The 23,047-nt window shown below is 35.1% G+C and overlaps 1 protein-coding gene and 1 non-coding gene across 2 annotated transcripts in view; one reads left to right on the top strand and one right to left on the bottom strand.

Annotated features, from left to right (window-relative positions):
- LOC118191430 (uncharacterized) overlaps nt 1-23,047 on the bottom strand; it is a 355,798-nt gene that overhangs the window by 167,452 nt on the left and 165,299 nt on the right. The gene's annotated exons all lie outside the window — the stretch shown is intronic.
- On the top strand, nt 6,780-6,852 carry TRNAA-UGC (transfer RNA alanine (anticodon UGC)). The gene has a single exon. It is a non-coding gene; the product is annotated as a tRNA-Ala (tRNA).

The following is a 23,047-nucleotide window of genomic DNA, read 5'->3' as shown; positions in this document are numbered from 1 at the left end:
TTGAAAAAAATCGAATTAGTGAATTCAAAAGATAAAGCATCGGCCATGTTTCTTCTTAATGAAATGGGTGCGCGTTATACGGCGAATATATATACATAAAAATTAAAAAATGTAGTTTGAAATTATAGTCGAGCTTTATACGCGATGTATACTATACTTCAAATATCAAAATTATTTATATTTTATTTTCCCATCACAATTTACGATTCAAGACATCAAATTTAAATTCGTAATTTTTTCTAAAACGCAGTTATGTGGAGTTATGTCACTAGAGGGCTCATAATCAGTTTTTGGCTAACAAAAAATTTTTCATCTTCAGCGCGCGGAATTGTGTATCGGAAATTCTGAAGATATGCTCATTTTAAACTTATTTTGCGACATTGCTGTTAAACTAAATTGTATGGTTTAAGTGGAAAGAACATGATATTTAATAAAGAAAGGTAACACACAAAACTTTAAAAAAGGGCCCTTTTGGACATAATTTAAAATCAAACCTTTCGGATTTTTTTGTTCTTATTTTTTATTCTGAGTTTAAGCTGAAGTGGAGACTTTGTCATAAGCCCGAGAAAGGTGCCAACTGTTCTTCATATTTTGAGTGAAATAAAGGGTAGTTAACCTTTCTTGAGTCTACGTCTTTAGTTATTGAATTCAACGATAAGTCGCTTAACAGCTCACTAGGCTCCTCGACATTTACTTTAGCCGAAACGTGTGAGGAATCTTACAACATTATGAAAAGATATATCGCGGCATGACTAGTTGCTGGATTCAGATACTAAGCAAAATATGATAGCTTAACGGTAAATATAATAATTTTTCTGTTATGTACGAAAGTAGCATTCTTAAATCGCGATTTTAGAAAGTATGTTCCTCTAAGAGGAATATGCTTAAATTCTGAGTTATTATATCATTATATTGGATAGGACCAAATATGTTCAGGTTAGATTGCGTTTCAAAAGATGCTCTTCTACTAGCTTTTGATTCGAATGCAAAGTATGCATATGCAATTCAATATAGTTATGAGCAAATCATAAAAAATGAAGTTTGATTTTAAAATGAAAATAATAACTCCAAATGAAATTCATAAATTATTTTTTTCCTTGTGATAGAGCTCTGTAACTTGGTGCGTTACATCTAGAAATCTAAATTCAAAGCTTAAGTACTTTTTGCGCTTTTAACTAGGCCTTTTCAGCCACGCAATTTAAATCTATTTTATTTGTGTATTTCAGAACAAAATATCCATCATTTTCAAACTAAAGATGCGCCAACTGTAAATTCTGAATCAAAGTGAATAACCACGGATAGCTTGCGTTTCAGACGAAAATATTATGTTTCTTTTGCAATAGTCATTTTAGTTTGTAAGGGTTTATTTTAATTTTATAATGATTATTTTTTATTTTGAATAAGCTGTCTTTTACTTCTTTGTTTCCTACCTACAATTCCATGAAGGAATGCGTTATCAGGATCACATTCTATGTAAATGAGGTAGAACTAGTATTTAACTTAAAGTCTGGAAGTTTAAAAGGGGGGAGTATATAAGGTATTTTTTCTCTCCTTCCAGCATGTCTTTGTGGTATAACGGTAGCACACTCGGCGCGTATTCAAGAGATCCAAGTTCGACTCCCAGTTAGGGCATTGCACATTTGCACATTTTTCACGCTTCCTGGGGACTCATACACCTTAAAACCCATAAGATCTTCGAATATGTGATTGTTGCAAGAATTGGGATAACTTATGTATTTTAAAAGCAAATACTTCTAACTTTTCACAGCTGACTACACAATATAGCTGCTTTCTGAAATAGTGATAGTGATAGTGACGGAGGACGTAGCCACCACCCCTTTACTATTAAGTTAATTAGCATATAGGGCCACGTCCGCCCTTATACTGAGTAAAGCCAGAGATGCCGCATGGAAGGCTTGCACAAGGCGCCCAAACCCAACGCCTGGACCATCCGGTTGGCAGTTCCGCGAACCAAATGCCACCGGGTAGACACCCGTCCAAAGTGCCCGGGTCCAGTGATTTTGAATCTTCAAGAATAGCATTGTACATGGCTAAACAAGGGCAGATATACATTAGTAGTTATTTACATGTTTCTGTTAATACATATTTGCTGACATGCAATCCAGCACTGTTACATACATATACTTTCTAAATACTTACATGACATTACCTTAATTTGCTTTGGAATAATAAGACAGAGCTAGTGTATACACCTAGCACAATAAAGATAAAAATAAAAATAAAATAATAATAATAATAATAATAATAATAATAATAACAACATACATTAGGACACGCTTGCCCACACTATATACACACATCGCAGACATACCTAAATTACTTATGCTTGAATGATACTGATTTACATTGAAATTTGCTGACATACTGACCAGTTATATTTACACATGGCATAAGTCTGGACCCATGTCCATTAGCTTATCAATTATATGAGTAATTGTGTTGGTCTGGTGTCGCTGCTTGACCATAAATCTGTTGAATGCCTCCCTGTTCGTCTGCGGGAACGGAATGTGCATTCCCTCCGTGAGGGGACATTCATGAACGCAGTGTTCTGCTGTGCCCAGATCGCAGCAGCAGCACTGATCCGAATTGGAGATTCCAAATCTCTCAAAATATACTGGAAAGGGCCCATGCCCTGTGATGTAATACACCATTTGTGGCCGTGCAACCAGTAGTTACCTATCTATTTTAGGCAGAAATGTATGCGCTCGGCGGCCTGTGTCTTCGTTGTCCCACGCAGCCTGCCAGAGTGCTAGAGCTGTGGGGCGCAGATTCCATTTTAAATGTGAAACCGGCCATGGGATTTGTACTGGGACTGCTTCGACGTTATGGGCTGCTATCAGAAAGTTTGTGTTGCCAAAAATATTTTTATAATTTAATCCGCTTTGTGACAAAATGTTTCGTCATGTTTCCACCTTGCGCGCACAGTTTAAAACATTCTGTTGCATAATTTAATTCTATATTTAATATATATCTTTTATAACATTTGGAAACTACTGTGAACCAAAAGTCCTAAGATTTTCATGTTAAATTTTTATTTTATTTGGAGTTGAGTTTATAAAATGTATTTTATCATAAGGGGTTTAATATGTATCAGCCCCCTTAAAGGAAACCTAATGTCTCTACAGTGTATGAGTGCTCAATTTTAGTTACGATGCACAAAATCTGACAAGGGCATTTTTGTGATAGGTGCTTTACAGGCAATGCCATTTATTTTAATTAAAAATTTAATTAATTTTTCCTGTTAGACCAAGTTTCAAAATCGGCAGCGTTTTTTAATGTTTGAGTGTGTTAACTGCAGGGCATTAAAATGTTCCTTTTTTTATCGAATTCATTCCATACTCATGACATTTCACAGATGCGAGATTATATTTAATGTAATTAAAAAAAGCTCGTGAGACTTAACATTTGAAACTATTAATAGAACAATAAATTAAATTAGTTTCTGCACGACTTCAGCGACTTTTTGCGCAATGGGACCAAAAGTAAACTTTCAATTTTGTGTACCGAAAAATTAGTCTTCTTACCGCTGGGGCGAATTGCTTGTTTTTGCGTTGAAATTCTAATTTTAATTGTAAAATTGTATTTGGTGTTTTATGTTTTCCTGTATTTTACAATTTTTAATGAGGATGTTTTGAGTTTTTATGTATTTTTGCCTTGCCGCGAAGTGAGAACTGAATTCATTGAATGTGAAATATATCTCTAATGAAATTCGATGAAATAAGTTTAAATGACACACAGCAAAAAATACGCATAATTCAATAGCCCGTACAATGAAGTCATGTGATATCCACATCAGATTTTTGTTTTAATCTGATACATTTATGTATTATTTATAAGCAGTTTAAATTGGTATCGATTCGGTGCTCGCATTTTTTACAGGTGGTGATAAAAAATTTATTACGGGCATCCCTGATAAATAATGAAACAGGGGTGTTTGAGTAGAACTTTTACCAAAGGAATGAAGAACTTCTTCGCTTCGCCACTATTTATTATTTACTTTTTAAGGTATAATTATAATGTTTTCTGCTTGAAACTTTTAAATAAAATAGGCAGTACTATCAGTTACAATAATAACCATCTTTTTTATTCTTATCGTTCTCTTTAAATAAACAGCCATTTTTACCATTGTAAAATTGTGTATTTCAAAACAACCACGTAATATTTAAAGGGGATTTGGCTTCAGTTTAATAAATGGACTTTTTTTGTAGCCTTTTAAGGTTTTATGTTTGTTTATACAATAATGACCTTTAAGTTAAAAGGAAAAGCAATTTCTTAGCCATGATTTGTAGCTGAAAGAAATTCTTACAAGACCTTTTGAAGATCAGAAACAAAGGTAAAAAATAGAAAATTTCCTTTCATATTAAACTAATGTAAATGTCTTTTACTGGTATTAAAAAAAAATCATTTTATCGTGGAAATTCTAACGCATTCATAATTAACGGCACATGATATAAATGATAATGTTTGGCCGATCTAACAGTTTTATTCGAATGCAATGCATCGTTTTTGTTATTTCTTTTCACAAGTATCAGTCATAACATTTTTTTCATTGCCTACTAGCCCAAGGCATCATACATCGTGCGATTTGCCATCTTCTGCCGTAAGAGTAATCGGAGATTGACTGGCTAATTTTGAATTCAAAACGAAATCATCACACACGCATAATTTTTTAATGCTGGAAGATATCAATGCAATGCGAAGGTATAAAATTTTTAAATATATTCTAAGGTTTCATTAATTATAGAAAATGTTCTAGCTCCATATGGACTAAGCCCCTCCAAGATATTCTTAATATTTTGGTGTAATATGCACTTAATATAGTAAAATATACTGGTCTTAATATTACTCCAAAATATTAGACTTAATATTGTTTCCGAGGATGTATTTTAAATATGCATTTTATATGAAACAATATGCTTTTATTTCGATATTCTGTATAGGGTATTTCTCCCGCCTTCTTAGCATTCCTTGACCACACTCGGCGCGTATTCGAGAGGTCCATGGTTCGAGTCTCGGCGAGGGCATTGCACATTTTTAATGTCTCCTTCTTCGCAAAAACGTAATGTCTCTACAGTGGGGCCCGAAATACACTGGTGTGCAAAAATTAAGGACGAGACGGTTTTTTTCAATATAACTTTGTACAAAAGCTTTCCAAATCAACACATTTAATACCGTAAGATCCCCAATACGTAAGGACATGAGTAATGTAAGCAAAACTTACTAAAAGAGAAATCAGAGGGATAAAAAGAAGCTTTATTGAAAACGTAGCATGGAGCGCAATGCGACTGAAGGCCGAAACATCCCTGTGATGGGTGTTCAGCAAGAAACATCCGGTCTTTAATAGGGTATATGATCTCCCCTGACTGCTAGGCAGGTTTCACAGCGTCTGCCCATGCTGAGAATGAGGGTGTCAATGAGTTGTTGAGGCACTGCTGCCCATTCGTCTTGCAGCGCCAATCGAAGCTCCGGAATCGTTACTGGAGGTAAGGTACGAGCTGCCAAGCGTCTGCCTAGAAAATCCCATACATGCTCGATGGGAATGAGATCCGGAGATCGTGCCGGTCAATCCCTACGTTCAGAATCCTCACTCTCTAAGAGCTGTTCGGCAGCTACTGTGCGATGACATGGTGCATTGTCGTCCATGAAAAGGAACTGCGGACCCATAGCGCCTCTAAAAAGACGCACATATGGAAGAAGAATCTCGTTACAATAACGGGTCCCGTTGACTGAACCTGCGTCGAAGATGTGAAGGTCTGTACGACTACCAAGCATGATGCCTCCGCAAACGAGAACACCGCCACCTCCATACCTGTCCCTTTCAATGATGTTCGAGGGATGATTGCGGCTTCCCCGCTTTCTCCAGATGAGTATGCGATAAGAATCGCTACTCAGACTGAATCTGCTCTCATCTGTAAAGAGTACTCTTCCCCATTCATTGTCTCTCCAATTCCGGTGTTCCCGGCACCACAGAGAACGCCTTCTCTGATGGGCAGGCGTTAGAGGTACACACACACCGTACAGGGCGTCGTGCAAACAGACCACCACCGTGCAGTCTTCTGGCCACGGTAAAACGCGATATCCGTCGTCCAGTCGCCTGTCTCGTGTGTCTAGCGGTTTCTCCCGCTGTCTGCCGCCTGTTTCTTCTGGCCTGTAAGGCAATATACCGGTCATCTGCGGGTGTGGTTCCTCGTGGACGACCACTACTAAACCTCGGGATAGCAGTTTCTGTAGTTTGAAATTGTCTCCAGTCGTGAAACGATGCTGTGAGCAATTCCGAACTCTGCAGCCACACTTGTCACACTGCGGCCTTCCTCCAACTTCCCAATGATTCGACCTCGGGTAAAAGCATCCAGATGTCGTCTAACAGATTGATTATTCGCCATTTCTCGCTGAGGCAGCAACTCGGTGTGATTTTAACTGCTATACGGCGTGCAATCTCTTGGCCAGAAATACTGATCTTACACCGACAACATGCTTTATACTACTCAGACACTCGCCCATTACGTCTACCTGCATATCTGCGCATGTGCTACCGTACACCACCTTACTTAATCTAGTGATTGGTCTTTCTGTCCGCTCTGCCTCTTCGTTCAGCTGATATGCTAATTTTTCGACTTCGTCCTTAATTTTTGCACACCAGTGTATAAAAGGTGGTAGATAATGATTCCACCACGCAGATTTGGCGATTGGATTCCCTAATCCCCAGTTGCTCTTTAAAAGGGGTAATATATAAGTTATTTCTCCCGCCTTCTTAGCATGCCTTCGTGGTGTAATGGTCAGCACACTCGGCGTGCATTCGAGAGGTCCGTGGTTCGAGTCCCGGCGAGGGTATGGCACATTTTTAATGTCTCCTGCTTCGGAAATAACCTAATGTCTCTACATCTGTAATAGATATGTAATGGTCTTAAAAGAATTCTACGGGATTTGACAATTTTAACAGATTTAAATCTATTTTTATATTTTTGTTTCCTATATATAAAGTTTCCCAAAATTTGTATATCATTAATTGCCTCAGTTCCAGACAATACGAAATTGAAGTTCGAAATTGTTTATATAAATGGAGTGAAGGGTTTAAAAGATACAAACGAGAGATTACTTATTTAATTCAATCAAGTAAGTATAATGTAACTCGATAAAACATTCATTAATTCTGTTTTTTCCATGAAAGAATATTCAAAGGAGCACATTACATTGAGGCCAACGTCAGTCAAACTAGAAAAAAAGAACCTCGCGTGGAACCGAATCGCAAGAAGAGTGCCAACATTTATTACTTGGGTACTTTCACATTACCCGTGCTCCCAATTTCAGCATTTGGCAGAAAGGCCCCGTTTTCGGCAATTTTGTGCATATGCTTGACAAAAACCAACCAACGCATATTTCAGAAAACTATGCAATGAGTTTTTCCCTACGGCTTAGACCATTGCCAAGTATAAGTTTTCATATTACATACATTTAATGAACTTTTACAACCTGGGAATACGTTCAGAAGGAATGCACTTAATAAACTGTAATCATATTTTATAACTGCAATAATCCCATAGACACCTTTTTTAAGATTATTATTATTAGAGTTCATTATAACATGGTGTTCCCAGTATTTATTGTATTTATCAGTTATTTATTATTTTTGCTACACTAAAACAGATGTTCAATTTAGTTCGTTAATTCCAAATTGTCTTGAAACTATAATTTAATCTATGTGTATCCTAAATCTTTATTCTGAATAAATACTGGATGCGGGGCTTACGGTGTGACTGCACGGGTAACAGGTAAACTCTAATCATATTGGAAAGCTTTAGTTGTTTATTTCTTCAACATTTCTTTGTAAATTCTTAAAAAACTCGCAATTTTTTTTCGTTCGTTCTAACTTTTAGCCCAAACGCGCATTAGCCCAGAAGGATTATTATTCTTAAAGGGGGATTTTGGGTTGAATTACTATCTGAATCACTTTTCAAATTGTTGCCACCAAATATTATCGCCCTGTATTCTATTAAATAAACTTAAATAATGAAGCATTTCATGAATATGGGTATGTTTCTCGCATTGTGATAAAACAACCGTACCTAGAGCCATCATATTTTGAATAACCTAATCCTACAATCAATATGGATACTTGGAAGCCCGAATTTTGAATTTCGAATTCGTTTTATTGCGCATTTAAAATTTTCTAAAACTTTAATAAATTTTTCTTTAAGAAACTTATACACACATTATGATCTTCTTGAGAAGCAGGAAAGATGAAAAATTAGCAACGCCTTCGCCGGGAATCGTGCCGCGGATCTCTCAATTACGCGCTTAGCGTGCAGACCACTACACTACGAAGGCTCTCTAAGAAGGCGGGAGAAATACCTTATAAACTCAATGATTTCAAAGTGACGAATGGCAGTACTGTACGGAAACAACATTTTTATCTCCAGCGCGTAAGACTCTCTGTTGGAAATTCAAAAGACAGGCTGTTTTGTAAACATTTGTAGCCCAAAGAAACATTAGACCAAATGCTCTCGTAACGTCTATGTGTATGTAAATGAAAAAAGGCCCATATGAGAGTAATATAAAAACTGAAAGCTTTCAGGTTTTTATTTCCCTTTTCTCCTTTAAAAAAAGTTAGTAAGGAAAGGCTTTACCAGTTGACCAATGGTACATCGCTTTTGTCTCCCACACCTTTACCTGTACCTGTACAGACATGAAAAATGAGCAACCGTCGCCACGACTCGAGCCCTGGACCTCCCGAATACTCGCCGAGTGTGCTAACCGTTACAACACGAAGGCATGCTAAATGGAGGGAGAAAATACGTTATATACTCCCGCTTTGAAAAGGCGATTGTGGATTAGAGGACCCAATCACCAAATCCTGATAGTGAAGAATCGTTATCCACCACGTTTTAGTTCGGGCGCCACTGTAGAGACACTAGAATTTTTTGAAGCAGGAGATGGGAAAAATGAGCAATGCTCTCGCCGGGACTGGAATCCTGGGCTTCTCGATTACGCGCCGAGTGTGCTAACCGTTACACCACGAAGGCATAGGGAAACGAGGGAGAAAGTACCTTACATAGTCATAAAAACGCTTAAATTAAGCCAAATAAAATTACTGATGCGATATTAAAAACTGCCTATAAAATTGTAAATGTCTTACGGTAAATTCTGACTGTGCCCGGATTTCTCATTCGACTATTAAAGAAAGTCAGCGTTGCATTTCATTAACTTGAGGAATAAATAAACGAAATCTAACTTTTCTAGTTTGTTAATTACATTACGCGATCCTTGATTTGAGTCATGCAGAGAGGATAACGCGGCCATGAAGCGAAATTCTCCTTTCGCAAAACTCATTTGTTAATTGTTTTGAACGAGAGAGAGAAAATCAAACATTCTGCAGCAAGTCAAAATGACATTTTTCTTTTAGAGTGAGGGTGAGCAAGGAATATATTAGAGTGCTACCAACTACGCGGCCTCTTGAAAGCTCTCCTTGCCTTCGAAAAGATTGAGTAATCGAAGAAAAAGGCCATCTGTCCTTAGGCATAGTAATGACCATGTTTGGACAGACGGACGCTTAACAGAGAGCCAAATATTTGATCCGCTTCTCTTCCGGAAGAACTGTTTCCTGATCCTTCCGGTCAATTCCGAAATCTTTATTAAATTGCGATAGGATGAAGAGGCTTTCCGGGTACCTGATTTCAAATCTGCTCGGAATGCTGCAAAAAGAATATTTAGAAACTCCTTTCTGCACTGCCATGATGTACATCGAAAATGGATATTTTTGCATTTACTAATCTTCAACACAAATTTTCTGTGACAGATTCTTTAATTATTATGAAAGATGTTCGAGATAATTCATATTACGCAACAAACTTTAATGAAATGCTTATTTACTTTCCTTTTCTTTGTTTTTTATTTCCTTGTACGAAGTAAAGAAAGTATTACTCGCGAAAACTTTTGGGTATCATATTTCAACGAAAATACCATTTTGACCGCTATCGAATACAATTTAAAGATGTTTTTGCGTGACATTTGTATATACCACTCTTTCTCCCAAAACGGATTGAAAAATGGATTCAGGACAGATTTTTTCGTGACGCCTGTATTTACGTGCGGATGTATGTATCTCGCATTACGTACGTACGGATGCATGCATAACTCAAAAACGAGTAGCCTCAGGAGGTTAAAATTTTGTACACAGGATTGCTATAGCATGAAATTTTGCACTTCCCTTTGGGTAGCAATCGGCAGCACCAAACTTATCTCTCTCTCTCTCTATATATATATATATAATAGAGAGAGAGAGAGTTTTGTATAGTTCTTACAACTTTGCTTATAATAATAATAATAATAATAATAATAATAATAATATATAATTTATTTCCTAAACAATATTGATTAATTGATTATATTATCTCCTAAGTTTAATTAAAGTAGAATTATTTTAAAAGAGTGAATCCATGCTGGTAAGTTATATTTTGAAAGATGTTTTGAAGTAATTTGAAGGCAAAATGTTAATAATGTTTTAACGGGGACTGGAGTTAAATCATCATGAAGAACAAAATTTCAACTGTAAAAGGAAAAATTAAAAACATGTAATCATTGTCATTGATCGGAAATTAGTTGACTTTTCAAGGGGAACAAACCAACTCCCGTTCAATGAACAATAATTGATAAAAATACGTAAATACGAAGGTGTTTCGTCTTTACTCGAGTTATAAGGTAAAGCCAAAGCAGCAATTCTAGTCAGGCCAAATATTTCCGCGAATAGAAGGGATTACGAACCAATGCTTATACTCAAAGAACTTATTCTTATGAAGCATTTTAGCCAATTCAATTTGGAGTAAAAAGCAATTTCTGTAGAGAAATCCGAAAAAACTCGAGTAACCGTCCCCGACACCTTCATGTTTATGCATTTGAGTTCTATATTATTTGTAAAAATTAAACATTGGAAATTGTCATTATGAAATAGAATTCAAAGTAAAGTTGAAATAAATATAGAAGATTACAAAATAAGATAAATAATGCAAACTTTGTAAAAACAAATCAAAAATAATATAAAAATAATATAAAAAATATAATAAGAACAGTGAATGTACATGAAGATATAAAGGCCAGAAAAGGTATTAAGTAACTTACATTCTTTCTAGTGGGGAGTTGGCAAAGTGTTCTCTTCGTCTCTGACTCATAAGTGTAGGGTGTCCGAAAATTCTTAGCGGCAGTGGGGGCTTTGAATAATATCAGTCGGTAAGACTTGAGTGAAGTAATTTATGGTAGTGGGTGGGACTCGGAATTCTTGAAGGATGTATTATGTGGAGTTCTTATTTGAGTGAAACTGTCTGTTAAGATTTTTTTGAAAATACTAGTGAATGAAAATTAATTAATTTCTGGCTAATTGTCGTGTCACAATGATTAAGAATTTAAGAAAGGAAAAAAGGAATTTTCACTGTCCAAGAGCTATTAGAGAGACTAAAGTCATGAAATAGGCCCATTTTTTTAGTAACAGCATAAGTCTGAAGACAATTAGCTTTTTACAATATATACAACTGAGTAATTACACTATATACAAATCCTTCAACTGATAGTCATCCAACTTATACCGCCTTCTCAGGTTTAGGAACAAATTATCATATCCCTATCAGTTAAATGATTTAGAGTGAGTATTTAACACCTGCTCTTTTAAGGCAATGGTTAATAAATTGAATGGGTATTAGATTACTTTTGAGAATTTTAATAAGGAGCAAAATTTCGCGTTGTAAATCTATTGTATCTGTGCATATAATTTCAATTCGTTGTATTTGATTAATTATTGTATTGTTAATTACTTTTTTGGATATGATGGAGTTCCAATTTATTAATTTGTTGGTATTGAAATTGAAGTTTCTTGTTTTGTCAAAAAGTAAAATTTTTTTGTAGTTAATGATTTGAAGATCTAGAAAGTCTATGCTATTTTGTGAATTATTAGTTTTATTAAGTGTAAGACAATTTGGATAAATCTCGGAGTGTTCAATTTTACCAAAATTATTAATTGTAATAAGGTCATCAATATATCTGTAGGTGTGTTTGTAGTAATTTAACTTTTGTGGGTGTAGATTTTTTTTGGAAGTTAAGGGGTCATACCTCCCTTAAAATGCTAAAACGTCGAGTAAATTGCACTATTTCAAACTACTGTATCTCATAATATATAAACAGGAAACAAATAAATTTTTTACAGAAGACACTTAAAATACTACACTATCTGAAAATGTGACTAAGCTTATAAAATAGAAAAAAAATTTTTAATAATGCTGAAAACTATATGGTACTTTATGTAATCTGAAAATGTAATATCAGCTTGCGCGCAAGATTACTCTTAAATTATATGCTTTTTCAAAATATTTTCACCTGTAACATATTTATTATAGTCTTATTATAATTTTGAACCTTTCAAATTTTAAATATATATAAAGTTTATATTTTTTAAAAACAGTGGTTTTATGTTACTGAAAATAGCATACTTTTTATTACTTTGAGAACCCAGAAAATAACAAAATATAAATGAAAATTGCAAATTTTAGGTTCAGGTTGTAGCAAATTACATATTGTATCTGTGATACAACTTTCATTAGAACATATTGAATCTTTCAACTGTTATGATGCGCGCAATAATGAAAAATCATGTTTTGAGAAAAATGACTTTAAAGTTTTTTTTCACCACATATTACCTAATAACCATTATTATTGCACCTTAATTTTATATAAAATGAAACACTTATCACCTGATATTTTGTTTTCTTTACTTATTTTGTATTTGATATAAATTTCAACTGTTTACACAACATTCACACTAACACGACAAATTACACCGAATAGCAAAAATGCACAAAATATATCAATACACATTCATCATATAATAATTATACACACACTATTAGCATTAAAATGCTCCTGAAAGGTATGTTACTCCTTCAGCTTTATGAGTCTTTTTAATTTCATGCAGTTTTGCATGACGCTTGGCGCGACGAGCATCAATCGTACGAGCTGTTACTCGTTTCTTCGAAGAAGTTACGCGTTTATAGTCACTCCTGAATTGTACAGTTATGCAATTAATTCCAGGGTGTATATTCAGGTATCTCAGAGTAGATAATCTACCCTTTCTACCATCATTAAAATGAGTAACTGCTTCATGAACTGCTATTTCTGAGATGATTCTGCCACTACCAGATGTCTTTGGACATATTTGCCAAATCAAGGAGTTCAGTGACTCATTTAGATTTTGAGTATGAGCTCCAAGACAGCGTTTTAGGAGGTCTGGATGCTACAGTGAGTTGAAAACTGGTTTGATCACATCCATGACTGCCAGTGGTAAGGTTTCTTTATGGCGAAAATCATTCGCCGAAGCAATTTGGTACTTGCACCATGAGGACTCACCAGTTGGACAAAAAGTATGTAATGGGTCACTGTCTATAGATCGAGTATGAAAATACAAAGCCCAGATAGCATTTCGCATATCTTTCAGTGAATCTGCATGTTGGCGAATTGCATTTCCATAATACAATGACAGTCGGCTGATTGCACTATCTGTAAGTCGACCTTTTCCAGATAGACTTTTGCCATCTGAAAGCTTTCGTCCCTTATAATCAGCTTTCAGTTTACGTAAGAGAGTGCCCATCCTCTTCTGGATGTGTGGATGTGCCCTACACACTCTAGTTTTGACACAGTCACACCTTCATATGGTTTGCTTTCTGTTATGGAAAGTAATGTTTTTGAATCACCATCACCAATATAATTGATGTATCTCACACCCCTTGCACTTTGAGACCTCTGAAAAATTTTAACCATTCCGTCAGCTTCCATTTTGGCAGATGAACCGAAATGATTTCTCCTGCAAGTGCGACAATGGGTTTTCTGCCACTCATCAAAGGCTTCACCAGATCGAGGACCCTTCCACAATTCGCATCCTTTACATGGCTACCGATAAAACCTCTACGTCGATAACTTTTCCACTCTCAGCACCAATAACCGTACATACACCAATCTAAGATGTATGGCCTCTTGGTTTCCAGGTGCCATCACCACTTACACTTATGTCTGTAGAATTACTGAGTGATATTTCTTCTGCTGCTGCATTTTTCATGTTTTCAATTGCAGTCATTTTTGTTGCATTATTGATTAAGTTACAGATTCTGTCATAAGTTTTTTGCATCACAGGAGGATCTAAATCCATTATTCCACAAAATGTTTTCAATGGTTCAAGACCTTGACCAATACAACGCATTGCATAAATAATACGACGATTAATTTCTGCAATGTTCCTTTTCTCCACAACAAGTTTAGTGTTGCTTGTCATCACAACATTTTTGCATCCTTGACATGTCAAGATCATTATGGAACACAGACCTGCAGATCTTTTCGTAGTAAATTTTAATTTACCATGCCATACCTTACATGTAAATTAAAATTTAGTTAAAATTAAAATTAGTGTTTTCTTCCAAAAAAGAATACAGAATATTTTTATCGACAATCATGTTGCCATCAAATCGATTGCTTTCACTTGAAAAATCAATGTCTGTTACATTTAACTTTTTACAAGAAGCACTTGTATTTAGTTCATCTGAATTTCCAGGGAAACTATGTGCAGCTGTAGTTTCACAAATAACAGCTTGGTTTGGGGAAGAAATAGAAAATCCATTATTTATTTCATTTGAAACTGTCGATTTACCAGTTCTGGTGAACTGGTTTCCATGAAATCGGCGCTTTTTTGAACGCTTCTCAGAAGCACGTTTATAAGCATTATCAGCCATTTTACGGAGCAGTGCACAGTAAGATAATAAAATGCTTTAAAAACTTACAATTATATTTAAATTCACCCACAAACTGTTCTAAAATCACAACTGAATGATCATAAGTGACGGAAATAACAAGTGGGTGATATGAAACACTACTAAAATATAATGAAATGAAAGGATAAAAGAGCAATAAAAATAAAAGGCAAGAACGGTTAAGAATGTAAACAAACTACCGAAGAGTTGAGAAATAACATTGCTACTCCATAAATAGATCATTAAAAAATAAATCATTAGGCTTGCCACATAACACTTCGAGTAGAAACTGCTGACGCTTTTCGCTTGGACCTTTAAACCTTGTTTACATTAGTTCAGCTGGTACATTTTCCTTCATAACTCATGAAATTGTACGAATTTTTGCTTGGGTCTTTTTTTTTTAAACTGCGCAGAAAGAATCAGGCTATAACATATATTTTTTTCAAAAAATAAAAAATTTTGATGGTTTAAGGGAAGTATGACCCCTTAAATTCTTTGATAAATAAAAAGATATTACAGATCGAGGAGCTGGAATGTAAGCCCATTGGCAATCCTCTGACTTGTTTAAAAAGTTGATTTTGAAACTTGATGTAGTTATGAAAAAGTGTGCATTTTAGGTAGGTTTTCCATTTGTCAAAAGTCATAATTTTGAGCATATCAGGGAAGAGTTTAGGCAGATCAAGTAGACTGGTATAAATTTCTTCTAGAGGAAGTGAGGTATATAAGTTTTCAAAGTCATAGTAGTTAATGTTTTGGATGTTAATTGTTTGAATGGTATTAATGACAGGAATGTTATTATGGATGATCCAGCAATAGTTATGATTAGTGTTACAGTCATTGAAGATATATTTACAGATTTTATTAAGTTGAAAAATAATAGTCTACATTTTTCTTGTAGTTATTAGTTCCATTATCTATAAATCTGAATTTTAATGGTGTTTTATGGAATTTGGGAATTGCATAAAGATTAGTAAATCTGTTGTAGTTTGTATTGAAAGTAATATTGAGTTTCTTATGAGAAGTTTTAATCCTGTTTATTATAGATGTTTCTGTAAGGTTGGCTAATTGATAAGTAGTTGCTTTGAGAAGTTCTTTATGAATAATTTCTGCGTAGTATTGTTTTCATATAATGCTAAAGTTATTAGTTGCTTTATCTATTTTTGTAATAGTAAAAAGCTGTTTTAATTTTTTAATATCTGATGTAAGTTGCGACCAATTCAGTGTACTTTTAAACTTGAGGTGACTGATTTCGGTGAATATGCGTTGAAGAATTTTAGCTTTCAATTTTAAGAAGGTATCTATGGGTAAATTCAATTGATAGCTTACTTTAACTATAAATTCGTTGATGTTGTTATCGAAAGTCTTGTAACAGTAATTTTTAGTTATGTTTCTGACTGGTCTAAATTTTGTACCATAACTCATTAGTGTTTTTAGTTGATGGTTTTGTATGATATTCAGGTTGCCAGTAATTATGTGCTGGTGATGAGAATCTACGTAATTGCTGTAAACTGGTGTCTTACAATGTCATTCTGCTGTTTCACCCACTCTGTTAACCGGCTTGGGGAGCTCAATTGTTTTATTCTTATATATTGGTAAATTGGGCATATTCTGCTTTGAAAGTGATCGAATAATGTTTTCCTTATGTTTGGTTACCCTGTTTACGCCTTCAGTTAATGTGCGTGCAGTAGTTATAGACTTATCAACAATTTAAAAGTTGTTTAGGCGCTGCTAAGCCTAACGAAGCCTCATTTCCTTACATTTGAGATTCTTAAAAGAATAGTAAATTAAGTCAGTTTCTGCACCTTCAGTGTCTTTTAATTCTTTATTCTTCTTTTTTCTACGGAATAAAGAGTATCATCTCCAAAACTACTACTTACAGGGTAAAATAGTAGTTATGAAATGAAGAAGGTTTAATACACATTATTAAAGCTTTATCGGAATTTATCAGCAAACGTTTGTGCATAAATTTTATACACTTTGTATAAGAATTTTCCGAGTTAATAAATAAATGCATTATATTGTAGAGTCTCGTTCTTTTTGGAAGCATAAAATGTAGACCCCACTGAAGACGAAGTAGAGAATTTTCGCTATGTCTTGGAAAAAAAAAAAAAAAAAAAAAAAAAAACAGATAACTGCCGATGAACAACATTCTTATTTTATCTAAACTGAACAGAACATGCACTCACTCGGTGTTCACAATTTACCCACCTCTTGTTACTTAACACAAAGTAGTATTACAGTAAGAACAAATTAATATTTAACTACATGACTGGCTTCTACTAATCCGCTGACTACTAAATCCGCTTTATCGGCTGCACATAGGAAAACCGTGCCTAGAATACCAATATAAATTAAAATAAGTGGCTAGTACCAAAATATTCAGCAAAAGAGCTACTTGCAAACACGCAGCATAAACTGGTAACTAACTGTTTTACCGCGAAATCTTAAATTTTGATACTTAAACATTATTTCCGAACTAATTTAGATTTGCATATATGTCATATAAATTTGCATTCTGGCAGGAAGCTTAAATCAGAAGGAAAACGAAAGTTTTTTTGAAATAAAAAATCTGATGTGTACACCACATAACTTCCTTGAACGGAATATTAAATTATACGCATTTTTTCTTGCATTTCTTTTAAACGTATTGGATTAAATTAAATCTACTTCGTCGATAGCGCATAAACCACAATAGAATAAATGCACTCTTTAAAATTCTCTAGATTTGTTTACCACAGCGACACTCTGGCGGTGTGGTGTGGTGTATTTAATTATTGCAAAGCACTCTAGGGCTATCTGCCTAAAGTGTGGGATGCCTTCGTGGAGGACTTTCTAAGGGAAACTGGCTCGTATACACGTTACACATGGGGAAAACCACGAAAACACCCATGCAGCCAGCCCGTTCGCGGGATTCGAACCTCGGACCGAACTACCAGTGTTCAGCGACTTTACCGCTCGGCCGCTGGCGGGCCTGCGACACTCTGGCGCTAGCTTCACTTAATAGCGTTACATTTCGTTCATATTATAAATCATAATGCATATAAATTTATATCATTTGAAGAAGTATCTAATCGTTGCCACATGTTCTATTCAAATACTATAATAAATCTAAAACGATGTATAAAAGAAATTGAGCAAACAAAACAAAAAAGAAACGGTTTTTTTTACAGACGATTCAGTATTTCTCATTCAATTAATTCAGTTCTCCCTTCCCGGCAGGGCAATACATAAAAACTCAAAATATCTACATTAAAAATTACGAAGTAAATCTTAAACACTTAATACCTCGAATAAATTCCAGAATGGATTAAGCATGATTTAATTCGCAATTATGAAAGAAGGTGTTATCTTTGTTGTTGAACCTTAGTTCTTGTAGATTGGCAACAAATCCGCTATTTTGCCAAGTTTGAAATGTAAATGTCCGCCATCGCAAAATTCACTAGGCTTAGCTGCACTTAAACAACTTTTAAATTGTTGATACTTCACAAATATTGCATGCAGATTTACTACAGTTTTGCTTTTATTTACCTATGGCGGTAGAAATATGAAACCCATAGAAAGTTATTCGCGAAAAATATCTCTTCTCTTAAGCAAATAACTCTCAAATATTTTGATGTATTCTGTTAAACAAAAAGCTCAATTATTATCATTCCTCGGAATTGCATCGGCGAAGATTTTTATGTCAGGGAAAATGTTATATTCTCGGTAAAACCTTTTAGAAAATTTGGTAGTTAAGTTCTGAAGTATTAAATTCACACTTTTTCTAGAAGGTTTAAATGGAGAATTTCACGGAGGAAAATGAAAATTTTCTATTTTATATATAAATGAGTTAAATTTTGAAATCAAAAAATAAAACATTTCTTTATTATTGTCTTTTTTATGCACTTTATATTCTTATGATTATTTTGTAGTTCTCTATTAGGATATATGAGATATTGTTTCTTTGTACCTCATTTTCTTCTTTTTAGTTCTTTTTTTTTTTTTTTTTTAGGTTAATTCTAATCGGGATAATATCTAGCGACGCTGGGCTACCAGCATACTATTTAGCGACCAACAGAGATAATATTTAGCTACGCGACCGAAGGGCCTGGATTCGAATCCCCGAGAAGGCATGGAAGTTTGTAAATGTGTTGTGTGTTGTTGTCTGTGCAGCACAAGGGACTCCAAATATGCAGCGAGCCGAAAGTTCTTTCGCGAGGTTGTTGGTAGGGAAAGAGGGGGGTACTCTCGGACTCGTACCCTCTGGTGTGCTCTCCGTCAATATTAGGGTGTAACTGAGAAAAGTCGTATTATCACCTGTATGATGCTCAAGGCTCTTGCCAACGCCAGGCGCAATCTTGCACTCCTTGCCACGATGTATTTCGTGGGCTTGTTCTGAGGTTGCTGACAAGGGAGATAACTTTTTCTATTAAAGCCAGAAGTTAGTGGTCATTGTATTATGGAGGAACCTAATAAGCAGCCTTAATAAGCAACCTTTACTTCCTATGAGAAGACAAACCATTTACATCCATGTCTTCTCCTGGATTCGAAGCCGGGTCCTTCGGTTCGCAGTCGCTTCCCCTAACCACTACACTGTCAGGGCGATTCAGTGATAGACGCAACACACCGTCTGTGCGATTCAGTGATAGTCAGCTGTGACTTATCTCAGAAGTGAGATAAGTCACAATACAACAACAATAGTTTTTTTCAGGTGTCAGTTGCAGTCATTCTTTCATATTCACTATTTTTCTCATTTTTATTTACGAAACACTTGCCGTGACTAATACTTCTAAATTTAAATAAAGATAAATTTATAGGTACATAAAATGAAGTAAGAAAATTAATAATAAAAAATAAAATTAATAATTTAGAACAGTTATAATTAATCCCAGAGAGACAGCAAGCCTTTTGGATACTACCTTTGTTCTTAATTTGGATATGAAAAAGAATATTTATCAGAAGTTTCTAATCCTATTTGATATTTATTATGTAAACGCGTGTCCATAAAATATTCAAACCGATAATTGAAAAGGCATTTTAATTAATGAGCCTTTTTTCATTCACGTAATATTCACGAAAATGTAAGGGTGCAAATGATCCGCAGTTATGTTCAGAGAGTGTACAGGTTTTTACGGTATGTCCTACTGCAACTAAGCGTTCCAGAGATTTCCATTAGTACGTCTCCCAAAGCATAATATAATACCGCCACCACCAGCCAGTGTATGACTTGCTGTACCATGGAGGTAAGAAAGAGCTTCTTACTTACTTCCTCCATGTGCTGTACAGGGGGGAGCGGCTGCTCGCATGAAGACTGCGTACTCTGACACGACCATCGACGTGATCAATGAGAAGTCGGTGATTCATCCGACCAGGAAACTGTCTTCCACTTATCCATGGCCCAGTCTCGATGTTCCTGGACCCACTGTAGGCGTAGTTGACAATGCTGTTATGCTTGGTGAAAAGAAGCACACGCGTGGGGCGTTATGTTGCTTCGTCCAGCATCCAACAGTGTCAGCTGAGCTGTGTGTTCCGAAACACTTGCACTTGGACTTGTCAACTGAGCCACTGTCTGGTGCCGATTTTGTTGCACCAAACGGTACAGTCTCCAACGTCCTTTTTTCTATGATGAAGCCTGGGTGTCCAATTCTTTGGAGTGCACCCGAAGTATTTGTTTCACCGTCATTTATCCGCTTTGCATAAATACTAACAACGGCAGATAGTAAGCAACCTACCAGTCGTACAGTTTCGAAGATACTTGTATCGAGTCTTCTGGAGATTAATAACTCAGAAACGAGTTGAACGCAGATGCCGACTATAACTATGGAAAACTTCCCTCTTCTTCCCCAAGGAAAACGAAGCCAGAATAAATCGGTTAAAAACGCAAGCAACAATAGAAGACTCCAGAACAGATGTCCAGATACAAATAGTTTTGAAAATATCCAAAATACGCTTGAGAATGAAGGAATTTTCTCTCATTTCCGTAAACTCATGAACATAATCCAAAGACTAAAAAATGCGAATGCTATGATAGATAAACTAACAATCGGATTCCAAGCATTGCAGTATATATTGATGTTAACTGAAACAGAAGATGATTAAGTTTTCATCTCCCTTATGAAGATATTTGCTTCTTCTCACCTGAACTTTTCTGTTTCCAGTTTCAAGCAGTTTCTCTCGGGGTCAGTGCTGGGGAGAGTGACCACCCACGTGATTGGCCCCAACGAATCACATATTTTCTATTATTCAACCCCAGCTCGTCGGCCGAATCCGCACACCTCCCCTTTCGGCGCAGCCCAGATGCTCGTCAAAATTTTTCATCTTCCAACTGTCGTAGCAAGAGTACAAGCACCAGCTTCGCCTGTCGGCGTGGAGGTATCTCCTTTGCAACATCTATTTACCAAGCCTATGGAACATAATCATGATAGGTAGTAAAAGTCGAGTTCGACTAAAGGCTGCTCTAGATTAAATTAGATTAGTTATAAAATGACCCGTCAAAGCGGGTATAGTATACATTGATCATTGTATGTTAATGTGTTTAAAAATTACGCGAATTGCCGGTTGGTCAGAGCCTCTACTAGTTCCACACGACGGTATTCAGTCTCCGACGAAACGCCATAGAAGTAGGTCGCTAAATCCGTAGCGCTCAAGATACGCAATATGCAAAGATACGCTGAAACGTTATGCTAACTGCCACTGTAATTGCTATATTGCTAATCTACTACAATTGCCTTTATAGAAGACTACAGCACGAATGGTGCATAAGTAAGTTCCAAAATTTTGGATTTTTATTTTCTTATTCAGGATTACCCGAAAGGGACAAATATAGAGTGGTAAAGACCGCTTGGTCGCACACCACTTACTAAAGCGATGACCTAAGTTATAAAATGAATGAGATGTAACGCTTTTAAGTGAACCTAGCGTCAGAGTGTCGCTATGGTGAAAAATATAGTGAATTTTAAAAAGTCTATTGTGCTTTATGCGCTATCGACGAAGCAGATTTAATTCAAATCGATAAGTTTAAATGAAATGCAGGGAAAGATGCGTATAATTTAATATTACGTGCGAGGAAGTCATGTGGTGTACACATCAGATTTTTTTTTATTTCTGGCATAAATTACGTTTTATTCTCATTGTTTCTGATAGTAATATTTCCGCAGTAGACAAACATAACATTTTGTTTTCAAACAAAGCCCGGTTAATCAGCGTCTGCTTCTTTAAGAATTGACTCTATTTCGCTAATATTTTTAAATTGAAGATATATTAAAAAAGTAAGAATTCGAATTTCTTATACGATTTTACCGATTTATGCATGTCCGCTGCGGGGGGGGAGGAGAATTGGGACAGTTCTATACCTTCAGTTTTACTGTGCTGATTGACGAAATTCAAATCGCGGTTTTCATGTCTCGAAAGCGCAAAATTAGGATATGTTTATATATAGCATTGTTGTAACATAGGTATTTTGTCACAAGATTTGACTTTTTCTGAAATAAAATACCAATTATTTTCCATATTTCGAATCTACGACTCAAATTATGCCTAGATATTAAATTTTATAATTTTTGGTCAGAAATTTAAAAATTTAGCTTGGAGCACAATTTTCAGTTTGCTCCAAGACTAATTCACTTGGCGAACTTCTTAAATTATAGCAATCTATTTTTCTTTCCCTTTTTTTCATTGTACACGAGAGGGGAAACAGTCATCGTTCATACTTTCAAATAATTTTAAAAAAATGCGTAAACCACATTTGGCGTTATTATTGCTTATAACAAATATGCCAAATTTCAAAACGCGCCAACACGTAAATTCACGTATATCTTAGAAAACTTTCAACGTAGAACTCTAATTTTTTGCATGTATGCTTAGAAATACATCTACTTTGAGATGATGGTAAAACGTTTATACATTATAATTCAAAAGCTCTTTCGAAAAATTTATAAAAATTATTTAAAATTACAATTTTTAGTAATGAATAATTAAAAATGTGCTAATTATATTTGGATTAAGCATAAATTTCGAATTCTGGAAGTATAAATCAAGTAAGTTTAATAAAAAAAGAGACATTAATAAATATATATAAAACTTAATTAACATGGAGGAGCTAAAATTTTCAGAGCTAATTTTTTTAAAACCTACCCATGCGATTTTTATAAAACTTGGCAGTTTGGCATAATTTGAGTCGTAGAATCGAAATATGGAAAAAGAATGGCATGTCATTTCAGAAAAATTCCGATTTTGTGTCAAAATAACTATATTAAAGCATTGCTATATATGAA

The sequence above is a fragment of the Stegodyphus dumicola genome, chromosome X1, assembly GCF_044657685.1.
Source record: "Stegodyphus dumicola isolate Sdum_Otavi_A_Nest chromosome X1, ASM4465768v1".
NCBI lineage: Eukaryota > Metazoa > Arthropoda > Arachnida > Araneae > Eresidae > Stegodyphus > Stegodyphus dumicola.
Note: the sequence above shows the minus strand (reverse complement) of the source record. Positions and strands in the feature narration are given on the sequence as shown.